Here is a 13,077-nt window from a genome sequence, read left to right on the forward strand (position 1 = left end):
AAATACTTAGCATGAGCACAAAATCTCTCAATGGCAATACACTGCCTGATAAAATTAATTTACTTTCAAGTGGCATGCTTTGCTTTCAAGCAACTCAATAAATGAATAAGTGGAAATATATTAAGAAGGAAAGTGAAAGGAAAGTGATTATTTGTATCACCAAAAATAGGTCACATTAAAAAAATCACACAAATAAAACAAACAAATTAATATAACAAAACAGAAACAGACTCACAGACATAGAGAACAAATTAGTGGTTACCTGTGGGGAGAGGGAAGGGGGAAGGGCATGATAGGGGTAGGGGATTAAGAGGTACAAACTGCTATGTATAAAATAAGCTATAAGGATATATTATTATACAGCACAGGGAATATAGTCACTATTTTACAATAACTTTAAGTGGAGTATAATCTATAAAAATTCTGAACTGCTATGTTGTACACCTGAACTATATAACACTGTAAATCAACCATAGCTCAATAAAAAAATTAAATTAAAAAAATCAGAGTAATGGTGCCTTAAAGTGTCAACATCTCTAGAGCATTTTAAATGATTTGATTTAAAAAACTATTTTAGGGCTTCCCTGGTGGCGCAGTGGTTGACAGTCCGCCTGCCGATGCAGGGGACACGGGTTCGTGCCCTGGTCCGGGAAGATCCCACATGCCGCGGAGCGGCTGGGCCCGTGAGCCATGGCCGCTGAGCCTGTGCGTCCGGAGCTTGTGCTCCGCAACGGGAGAGGCCACAACAGTGAGAGGCTCGCGTACCACAAAAAAAAAAATTAAAAAAAATAAAAAACCATTTTAAATTCAATGTTTCAGAGAATTGGACCCACTGCATTAAATAACTGCATATGTGTTACATCTTCTTTCTCTAGTGCAATTCATGTGTAGATATTAGAATTCATAAATGAATCCGAAAACTTTTTCCTCATTGAATTTTAGTGAGGAGATATACAAATTGGACAAAGAAATTTCAAATAAATTAGGAAATAAACTAGACTTATAAATAAATACGTAAAGCTAATAAAAGCAATGGTCCCCTCCAAATAGCCAACGCAGTTCATTCATTATTTAAATAGGTGAAAAAATACATTGAAAAGTGAGTTATAATTCCATAATAAGTTTCCAAAATGCTGCTTCAGGAAGACAACACTGAAATGTAAGTCAATCCAATTCGAAGAGTCTGGAAACAACCTAGTGAAATATTTTTGGACAAATATGAGTAACGCTAGAAATAACGTCAGCCTAGACTTCAGATCACTCTATGTAAAACAGATAGATGGTACTGAGTTTGGCCAAACCAAGTGATAGCTGAATGGATACTCTGTTACTAAGAGAAGCTTAAATGAGATAATATTGCCTCTCTTACCCTCAGTGAGCTCACTACCACCACCTATTCTTTTCCATTTCCTTCACCCCTCCCCCTAGTTAAAATTTTTATTACTCAACCTCTAGATGATAGCTTTCATATTAGGTTTGGTCTTTGGTCTTTCTCACCACAAATTCCAACTGTACAGAAGTGACCTTCCCAAAACGCCGCTTTAATAATATCAGAAAGCTCTGATTGCTATTCATAGCTTAACAAAGTAAAATTCAAACTCTACACAGGGAAGACAATTAGCTGTAATTTATGGCACATAAATGGCACATAAATCTACACAGACAGGGCCCTTCTACTCCTCCATATCCACACACACTATCACTCTCTCCTTCACACAAACTGGAGGTCCAGGCAGGCTGAGCTGCGCTTGCCCACTGTCAGGCTCTGCTGTCCACTTTTTTCCTGTTCAGGCATTTCTCCTAGCCTGGAATCCCCCTCCTGAACCCATACCCAGTCGTCCAAACAAAACTCAGGCTTTCTGGGCTTCCCTGGTGGCGCAGTGGTTAAGAATCCGCCTGCCAATGCAGGCAACATGGGTTCGAGCCCTGGTCCGGGAAGATCCCACATGCCGTGGAGCAGCTAAGCCCGTGCGCCACAACTACTGAGCCTGCGCTCTAGAGCCCACGAGCCACAACCTGAGCCCGCGTGCTACAACTACTGAAGCCCACGTGCCTAGGGCCCGTGCTCTGCAACAAGAGAAGCCACCGTGATGAGAAGCCCACGCACCACAACGAAGAGTAGCCCCCGCTCACCGCAACTAGAGAAAGCCCGCGCACAGCAATTTAGACCCAATGCAGCCAAAAATGAATAAATTAAATAAATTAATTAAAACAAATCAAAAAACTCAGCCTTTCTGGGCTACTCATACGCTGCCCTTTCCGATTCCCCTACTCAGGGGATTTTATGCTCTTGAATGAGTGAAACCATAACTGTCAAGTCCAAAAGCAGTTCAGTTGTCACTCTATATGATTTCTCTAAAATCTGAAAATTACTATGTCTTCCGTGAGACATATGTCATCCTTTAATTAAAAGACAGAAAAAAACATTTTTCTTACTGCAAACTATGCAATCTACGCTCACACAGAAAATTTAGAAAATACAGAGAAAAAGAATGTAAAAGTCAAGCACAATCTCATCACTTACATAACCGGTATTTAATACGATTCTATGTTCTTCCATTCTTCTCTATTTATATATCATATGTATAATTATGTATAAAGATGGGACAAGGTGAAGGTGCTTAATGCCACTGAACCTTAAACTTAAAAATGGCTGCAATGGTAAATTTTATGTTATGTATATCTTACCACAACAAAAAATATAGGACCATGCAGTATAACATACTGTTACAACATACTGTTTTATAACATTAATTTTCATTTAATAATCAGTAATATATTTCTGTGACATTTCTAATCCTCAAAAATACTTTTATGCTTATCTTATTATTTTTTAACCACGATGATAAGTTTAATCACTTGGTTCAAGCAGTGACTGTGAGATTTCTCCATTGTAAAAGAACCTTTCCTCTTTGTAATGAAAAATTATCTGTGAGATGATGATTTGAGACTGTGGAAATTTAGATTCCAGATGTTTGAGCATAGATTTTGAAGGCAGAGCCAATAGGACTTGCTTATGGACTGGCTGAGAAAAGTGGAGGAATCACAGATTTTTGGCCTGAGTAACTGGGTGAATGGTACAAATTACTGAGATGGGGGAAAACCTGAGGAGAAATGGGATTGTCTTTTTTTAGGCAGAAGTGTAAACTAGGAGTTTTGTTTCATATAGATTGAGTGTGATACGCTCATTAAATATCCAAGTATACTTGTCAGGTAGCCAATAGGCAGGGCTGGCCTCATAGGTATATGAAATTTGCAGTTTCACAGGGCCTACACTCAGAAAGCCCCACGTTTGGTTTAACGCTCTGCTGTTGTCATCTTGAAATTCTCAGTAATTTTTAACAGAGGGCTCCACATTTTCACGTTGCATTGGGGGGCACCCCAAAGTTAAGTAACTTGTCCTACCAACTGGATATAATAATTTCTAATATAACAGAGGGGCTGGAGCTGGAGGTATAACTTTGGAGGTCATAGGAATAAAGATGGTATTCAAAACCGTGGACCTGGATGAAAGCACGCAAGATGAGCACGGCTTGAGATGAGGTCACAGGACTGAGCCTTCTGGTGCTCTACCTTTGAGAGGTCTTGGAAAAGAAGACAGATTTTGCAAATAGGACTAATAAAGGGGGTCCAATAAGACAAGAGGAAAACCGGGAGAGTGTAGTATTACAGAAGCCAAGTGAAGAAAGTGCTTCAAAACAGAGTCATTAGTTGGGGCAAGTCCTGCTGAGAGATAAGAGTAAGATGAGAACAGGAGACTGACCTTTAGATTTGGCAAGATGGGGACTGCTGGTGCCCTTGACAAGAACAATTTCAGTGGTGTGTGGGGTGAAGAAAGAATGTGAAGAAAGCCTATAACGACAGCAAGTACATATAATCCTTTCCCAGAGCTCTAAAAGAGAAGAGGGATATTGTTTCTAGGCAGGATTCAAAAATATTGAGAGCTATTATAAAATGTTTCTATGCTGATGGGAAGAATCTGGAAGGGCAAAATTGATGTCATAGGGGACGGAAGGGATTATTTTCACTTAGTCCTGGAGTGCGTGAGAGAGAATGGGGTTCAGAGTACCAGCACAAGGGTTGACCCCAGAGAGGTACAAATTTGGTTCATCCATTGAGACAGGAGAGAAGGCAGAGTGTAAGGGTAACAGGTACAGATACACTGGTAGATTTGGGAGGTAGGAGGCTAATAGGCATTCCTGATCACTGTGTGAAACAGGATAAAATCTTTGGATTGTGCTGTAAGATTTTATAAATCTAAGCCATGCTTATTTCTCTACTAAACTGAAGTTCATGTTTTTAGAAAACAAAGGTGGTGAGAGAAGAAAAGAGCTGGTAGGTTTAGCTTTGTTTTTCTAACATCAGACTCAGATGTTTGACAAGGAAACCAAAAAGAGTTTAATGGGAAAGGAACAATCTTTTCAGCAAATGGTGCTGGAACAAATGAATATCCACATGCAAAAGAATGAAGATGGACCTGTACCTCACACCATATATAAAAATTAATTCAAAATGGATGAAATACCTAAACACAAGGGCAAAAGTATAAAACGGTTACAAGAAAACATAGACGTAAATCTTCATGGCCTTGGATTAGGCAATGGTCTCTTAGATAGGACATCAAAATCATAAACAAAAGAAAAAAAACAGATTAATTGGACTTCATAAAAATAAGAAACTTCTGTGCTTCAAATGACACTATCAAAAAAGTGAAAAGACAACCCACAGAATGAGAAAATATTTGAAAATCATACATCTGATAAGGGTTAGTATCAAGAACATATAAAGAACTCTTCCAACTCAACGGCAAAATGACAATCCAACTTTTGAAAATGGACAAAGGATTTGAATGGACATTTCTCCAAAGAAGATATACAAATGACTAACAAACACATGAAAAGATGCTCACTATCATTACTCATTAGGGAAATACAAAGCAAAACCACAATGAGATACCTTTCTTCTACACCCAGCAGGATGATTTTAATAAAAAAGACAATAACAGGTGTTGGTAAGGTTGTGGAGAAACTGGAAACATCATACATTGCTGGTGGAATGCAAAATGAAGCAGCCACTTTGAGAAACAGCTTATCAGTTCTTCAAAAAGGCAAACACAGAGTTACCTTATGATCCAGAAATTCCACCCTTAGACGTTTACCCAAGAGAACTGAAAACATGTCCATAGAAAGACTTGCACACAAACATTGATACTAGCATTATTCGTAATAGGTCAAAAGTAAAAACAACCCAAATGTCCATCAACTGATGAATTAAAAAATGTGGTGTATATATACAATGGGACATTATTCAGTCATGAAAAGGAATGAAATACTGATACATGATATGATATAGATGAACCTCCAAATTGGACACTAAGTGAAAGAAGGCAGATCCAAAAGGACACATATTCTGTGATTCCAATTATATGAAATGGCAAGAGTTAGTGGAAGCTTCCTAGAGGAGATGAAAATTGACCATGGAAACAGTGGAACAAGGACACTCCGGATAAAGGGCACACGTTAGCAAAGAGACAGACATGTGAAACCACTGGGACATTTGAACAATGTCGTTGCAATGTAGCCTGGGTATACAATAAAGAACTGTGGAAAAGTAAGTCAAGAATGTAGGATGAGCCAGATTTTTAAAGGCCTTGAATGACTTGAAATTCATTCAATGAGAAGTCCTCTTTGGTTTTACAGCACATCTACTACGTCACTTTAAAACCTTCTGCAGGAGGAGCTTCCAGATGGCGGAAGAGTAGACGTGGAGATCACCTTCCTCCCCACAGATACATCAGAAATACATCTACACGTGGAACAACTCCTACAGAACACCTACCGAACGCTGGCAGAAGAACTTAGACCTCCCAAACGGCAAGAAACCCCCCACGTACCTGGGTAGGGCAAAAGAAAAAAGAATAAACAGAGACAAAAGAATAGGGACGGGATCTGAACCAGTGGGAGGGAGCTGTGAAGGACGAAAGGTTTCCACACACCAGGAGCCCCTTCGCGGGCGGGGACTGAGGGTGGCAGAGGGGGGAGCTTCAGAGCCACGGAGGAGAGCGCAGCTACAGGGGTGCGGAGGGCAAAGCAGAGAGATTCCCGCACAGAGGATCGGTGCCGACCAGCACTCACCAGCCCGAGAGGCTTGGTTGCTCACCTGCCGGGGCGGGTGGGGCTGGGAGCTGAGGCTCGGGCTTCGGTCAGAGCGCAGGGAGAGGACTGGCGGCGTGAACACAGCCTGCAGGGGGTTAGTGCACCACGGCTAGCCGGGAGGGAGTCCGGGAAGAAGTCTGGACCTGCCGAAGAGGCAAGAGACTTTTTCTTACCTCTTTGTTTCCTGGTGCGCGAGGAGAGGGGATTAAGAGCGCTGCTTAAAGGAGCTCCAGAGACGGGCGCGAGCCGTGGCTAAAAGCGCGGACCCCAAAGACGGGCATGAGACGCTAAGGCTGCTGCTGCCGCCACCTAGAAGCCTGTGTGCGACCACAGGTCACTCTCCACAACCCCCTTCTGGGGAGCCTGTGCAGCCCGCCGCTGCCAGGGTCCCGGGATCCAGGGACAACTTCCCCGGGAGAACGCACGGCGCGCCTCCGGCTGGTGCAACGTCACTCTGGCCTCTGCCGCCGCAGGCTCGCCCCGCATCCGTACCTCTCCCTCCCCCCGGCCTGAGTGAGCCAGAGCCCCCAAATCAGCTGCTCCTTTAACCCCGTCCTGTCTGAGCGAAGAACAGACGCCCTCAGGAGACCTACACGCAGAAGCGGGTCCAAATCCAAAGCTGAGCCCCTGGGAGCTGTGCTAACAAAGAAGAGAAAGGGAAATCTCTCCCAGCAGCCTCAGGAGCAGCGGATTGAATCTCCACAATCAACCTGATGTACCTGCAGCTGTGGAATACCTGAATAGACAACGAATCATCCCAAATTGAGGAGGTGGACTTTGGGAGCAAAGGTATATATATTTTTCGCTTTTTCTCTTTTTATGAGTGTGTATGTGTGTGCTTCTGCGTGTGATTTTGTCTGTATAGCTTTGCTTTTACCATTTGTCCGAGGGTTCTGTCCATCTGTTTTTTTTTCTTACTTTTTAAAATATTTTTCTTAATTATTTTTTATTTTAATAACTATTTTATATTATTTTACTTTATTTTATTTTATTTCCCTTCCTTCCTTCCTTCCTTCCTTCCTTCCTTCCTGACTTTTCTTTCTTCCTTCCTTCCTTCCTTCCTGACTTTTCTTTCTTCCTTCCTTCCTTCCCTCCTTTCTTTCTTTCTTTCTTCATACTTCTACTAATTCTCTCTACTTTTTCTCCCTTTTATTCTGAGCCGTGTGGATGAAAGGCTCTTGGTGCTCCAGCCAGATGTCAGGGCTGTGCCTCTGAGGTGGGAGAGCCAACTTCAGAACACTGGTCCACAAGAGACCTCCCAGCTCCACATAATATCAAATGGCGAAAATCTCCCAGAGACCTCCATCTCAACACCAACACCCAGCTTCCCTCAACGACCAGCAAGCTACAGTGCTGGACACCCTACGCCAAACAATCAGCAAGACAGGAACACAACCCCACCCATTAGCAGAGAGGCTGGCTAAAATCATAATAAGTCCACAGACACCCCCAAACACCACCAGACGTGGACCTGCCCACCAGAAAGACAAGATCCAGCCTCATCCACCATAACACAGGCACTAATCCCCTCCACCAGGAAGCCTACACAACCCACTGAACCAACCTTAGCCACTGGGCGCAGACACCAAAAACAACAGGAACTACGAACCTGCAGCCTGCAAAAAGGAGACCCCAAACACAGTAAGATAAGCAAAATGAAAAGACAGAGAAACACACAGCAGATGAAGCACCAAGGTAAAAACACACCAGACCAAACAAATGAAGAGGAAATAGGCAATCTACCTGAAAAAGAATGCAGAGTAATGACAGTAAATATGATCCAAAATCTTGGAAACAGAATGGAGAAAATATAAGAAACATTTAACAAGGACCTACAAGAACTAAAGAGCAAACAAACAATGATGAACAACAAAATAAACAAAATAAAAAATTCTCTAAAAGGAATCAATAGCAGAATAACTGAGGCAGAAGAACGGATAAGTGAACTGGAAGAAAAATAGTGGAAGTACCTACCGCAGAGCAGAATAAAGAAAAAAGAATGAAAAGAATTGAGGCCAGTCTCAGAGACCACTGGTTCAACATTAAATGTACCAACACTTGAATTATAGGGTTCCCAGAAGAAGAAGAGAAAAAGAAAAGGACTGAGAAAATATTTGAAGAGATTAGAGTTGAAAACTTCCCTAATATGGCAAAGGAAATAGTCAATCAAGTCCAGGAAGCACAGAGAGTACCATGAAGGATAAATCCAAGGAGAAACACACCAAGACACATATTAATCAAACTATCAAAAATTAAATACAAAGAAAAAACATTAAAAGCAGCAAGAGGAAAACAACAAATAACACACAAGGGAATCCCCATAAGGTTAACAGCTGATCTTTCAGCAGAAACTCTGCAAGCCAGAAGGGAGCAGAGGGACATATTTAAAGTGATGAAGGAGAAAAACCTACAACCAAGATTACTCTACCCAGCAAGTATCTCGTTCAGATTTGACGGAGAACTTAAAACCTTTACAGAAAAGCAAAAGCTAAGAGAATTCAGCACCACCAAACCAGCTTTACAACAAATGCTAAACGAACTTATCTAGGCAGGAAACACAAGAGAAGGAAAACACCTACAATAACAAACCAAAAACAATTAAGAAAATGGTAATAGGAAGAAACATACTGATAATTACTTTAAATGTAAAAGGATTAAACGCTCCAACCAAAAGACATAAATTGGATGAATGGATGCAAAAAAAAGACCCATACATATGCTGTCTACAAGAGACCCACTTCAGACCTAGGGACACATACAGACTGAAAGTGAGGGGATGGAAAAAGATATTCCATGCACATGGAAATCGAAAGAAAGCTGGAGTAGCAATTCTCATATCAGACAAAATAGACTTTAAAATAAAGACTATTACAAGAGACAAAGAAGGGCACTACATAATGATCGAGGGATCGATCCAAGAAGAAGATATAAAAATTGTAAATATTTGTGCACCCAACATAGGAGCACCTCAATACATAAGGCAAATGCTAACAGCCATAAAAGGAGAAATCGACAGTAACACAATCATAGTAAGGGACTTTAACACCCCACTTTCACCATGGCCAGATCATTCAAAATGAAAATAAATAAGGAAACACAAGCTTTAAATGACACATTAAACAAGATATACTTAATTGATATTTATAGGACATTCCATCCAAAAACAACAGAATACACATTCTTCTCAAGTGCTCATGGAACAGTCTCCAGGATAGATCATATCTTGGGTCACAAATCAAGCCTTGATAAATTTAAGAAAATTGAAATCGTATCAAGTATCTTTTCTGACCACAATGCTATGAGACTAGATATCAATTACAGGAAAATATCTGTAAAAATTACAAGCACATGGAGGCTAAACAATACACTACTTAATAACCAAGAGATCACTGAAGAAATCAAAGAGGAAATCAAAAAATACCTAGAAACAAACGACACTGAAAACACAACGACCCAAAACCTATGGGATGCAGCAAGAGCAGTTCTAAGAGGGAAGTTTATAGCAATACAATCCTACCTTAAGAAACAAGAAACATCTCAAATAAAAACCTAACCTTACACCTAAAGCAATTAGAGAAAGAAGAACAAAAAAACCCCAAAGTTAGCAGAAGGAAAGAAATCATAAGTATCAGATCAGAAATACGTGAAAAAGAAATGAAGGAAATGATAGCAAAGATCAATAAAACTAAAAGTCGGTTCTTTGAGAAGATAAACAAAATCGATAAACCATTAGCCACACTCATCAAGAAAAAAAGGGAGAAGACTCAAATCAATAGAATTAGAAATGAAAAAGGAGAAGTAACAACTGACACTGCAGAAATACAAAAGATCATGAGAGATTACTACAAGCAACTCTATGCCAATAAAATGGACAACCTGGAAGAAATGGACAAATTCTTAGAAATGCACAACCTTCTGAGACTGAACCAGGAAGAAATAGAAAATATGGACAGACCAATCACAAGCACTGAAATTGAAACTGTGATTAGAAATCTTCCAACAAACAAAAGCCCAGGACCAGATGGCTTCACAGACAAATTCTACCAAACATTTAGAGAAGAGCTAACACCTATCCTTCTCAAACTCTTCCAAAATATAGCAGAGGGAGGAACACTCCAAAACTCATTGTACGAGGCCACCATCACCCTCATACCAAAACCAGACAAAGATGTCACAAAGAAAGAAAACTACAGGCCAATATCACTGATGAGCATAGATGCAAAAATCCTCAACAAAATACTAACAAACAGAATTCAACAGCACAGTAAAAGGATCATACACCATGATCAAGTGAGGTTTATTCCAGGAATGCAAGGATTCTTCAATATATGCCAATCAATCAATGTGATACACCATATTAACAAATTGAAGGAGAAAAACCACATGATCATCTCCCTAGATGCAGAGAAAGCTTTCGACAAAATTCAACACCCATTTATGATAAAAACACTCCAGAAAGTAGGCATAGAAGGAACTTTCCTCAACATAATAAAGTCCATATATGACAAATCCACAGCCAACATCATCCTCAATGGTGAAAAACTGAAACCATTTCCACTAAGATCAGGAACAAGACAAGGCTGCCCTCTCTCACCACTATTATTCAACATAATTTTGGAAGTTTTAGCCACAGCAATCAGAGAAAAAAAAGAAATAAAAGGAATCCAAATCAGAAAAGAAGAAGTAAAGCTGTCACTGTTTGCAGATGACATGATACTATACATAGAGAATCCTAAAGATGCTACCAGAAAACTACTAGAGCTAATCAATGAATTTGGTAAAGTAGCAGGATACAAAATTAATGCACAAAAATCTCTAGCACTCCTATACACTAATGCTGAAAAATCTGAAAGTGAAATTAAGAAAACAGTCCCATTTACCACTGCAACAAAAAGAATAAAATATCTAGGAATAAACCTACCTAAGGAGACAAAATACCTCTATGCAGAAAATTATAAGACACTGATGAAAGAAATGAAAGATGATACAAACAGATGGATAGATATACCATGTCCTTGGATTGGAAGAATCAACATTGTGAAAATGACTCTACTACCCAAAGCAATCTACAGATTCAGTGTAATCCCTAGCAAACTACCACTGGCATTTTTCACAGAATTAGAACAAAAAGTTTCACAATTTGTATGGAAATGCAAAAGACCCCGAATAGCCAAAGCAATCTTGAGGAAGAAAAATGGAGCTGGAGGAATCAGCGTCCCTGACTTCAGACTATACTACAAAGCTACAGTAATCAAAACAGTATGGTACTGGCACAGAAACAGAAATATAGATCAATGGAACAGGACAGAAAGCCCAGAGATAAACCCACACACATATGGTCATCTTATCATTGATAAAGGAGGCAAGAATATACAGTGGAGAAAAGACAGCCTCTTCAATAGGTGGTGCTGGGAAAACTGCACAGGTACATGTAAAAGAAATTAGAACACTCCCTAACACCATACACAAAAATAAACTCGAAATGGATTAAAGACCTAAGTGTAAAGCTAGACACTATCAAACTCATAGAGGAAAACATAGGCAGAACTCTATGACATAAATCACAGCAAGATCCTTTTTGACCCACCTCCTATAAAAATGGAAATAAAACCAAAAATAAACAAATGGGACCTAATGAAACTTAAAAGCTTTTGCACAGCAAAGGAAACCATAAACAAGACGAAAAGACAACGCTCAGAATCAGAGAAAATATTTGCAAATGAAGCAACTGACAAAGGATTAATCTCCAAAATTTACAAGCAGCTCATGCAGCTCAATAACAAATAAACAAACAATCCAATCCAAAAATGGGCAGAAGCCCTAAATAGACACTTCTCCAACGAAGATATACAGATTGCCAACAAACACATGAAAGAATGCTCAACATCATTAATCATTAGAGAAATGCAAATCAAAACTACAATGAGATAGCATCTCGTACCGATCAGAATGGCCATCATCCAAAACTCTACAAACAATAAATGCTGGAGAGGGTGTGGAGAAAAGGGAACCCTCTTGCACTGTTGGTGGGAATGTAAATTGATACAGTCACTATGGAGAACAGTATGGAGGTTCCTTAAAAAACTAAAAATAGAACTACGATATGACCCAGCAATCCCACTACTGGGCATATACCCTGAGAAAACCATAATTCAAAAAGAGTCATGCACCACAATGTTCATTGCAGCTCTATTTACAATAGCCAGGACGTGGAAGCAACCTAAGTGTCCATCGACAGATGAATGTTTAAAGAAGAAATAGCAGATATATACAATGGAATATTACTCAGCCATAAAAGGAAACAAAATTGAGTTATTTGTAGTGAGGTGGATGGACCTAGAGTCTGTCATACAGAGTGAAGTAAGTCAGAAAGAGAAAAACAAATACCGTATGCTAACACATATATATGGAATCTAAAAAAAAAAAAAAAAAAAAGTCGTAAAGAACCTAGTGGCCAGACGGGAATAAAGACACAGACCTACTAGAGAATGGACTTGAGGATACGGGGAGGGGTAAGGGTAAGCTGTGACAAAGTGAGAGAGTGGCATGGACATATATACACTACCTAACATACACTACCTAACATAAAACATATAGCCAGTGGGAAGCAGCTGCATAGCACAGGGAGATCAGCTCGGTGCTTTGTGACCGCCTAGAGGGGTGGGATAGGGAGGGTGGGAGGGAGGGAGACACAAGAGGGAAGAGATATAGGAACTTATGTGTATGTATAACTGATTCACTCTGTTATAAAGCAGAAACTAACACACCATTATAAAGCAATTATACTCCAATAAAGATGTTAAAAAAAGTTATAGTGACAAAAAAATAAAACCTTCTGCATTTTTTATCATTTTTAACCATGTATAAGTTTGCCTCACTTAATGGACTAGGAGACCCCGAAAGATTAGAGATGGTGCCTTAG

The 13,077-nt window shown here is 39.9% G+C and overlaps 1 protein-coding gene across 3 annotated transcripts in view; it reads right to left on the minus strand.

Annotated features, from left to right (window-relative positions):
• Nucleotides 1–13,077, minus strand: part of FAM13A (family with sequence similarity 13 member A) — a 282,246-nt gene that overhangs the window by 113,348 nt on the left and 155,821 nt on the right. The window lies entirely within an intron of this gene.

This window comes from Grampus griseus, assembly GCF_964374135.1.
Source record: "Grampus griseus genome assembly, chromosome: 4".
NCBI lineage: Eukaryota > Metazoa > Chordata > Mammalia > Artiodactyla > Delphinidae > Grampus > Grampus griseus.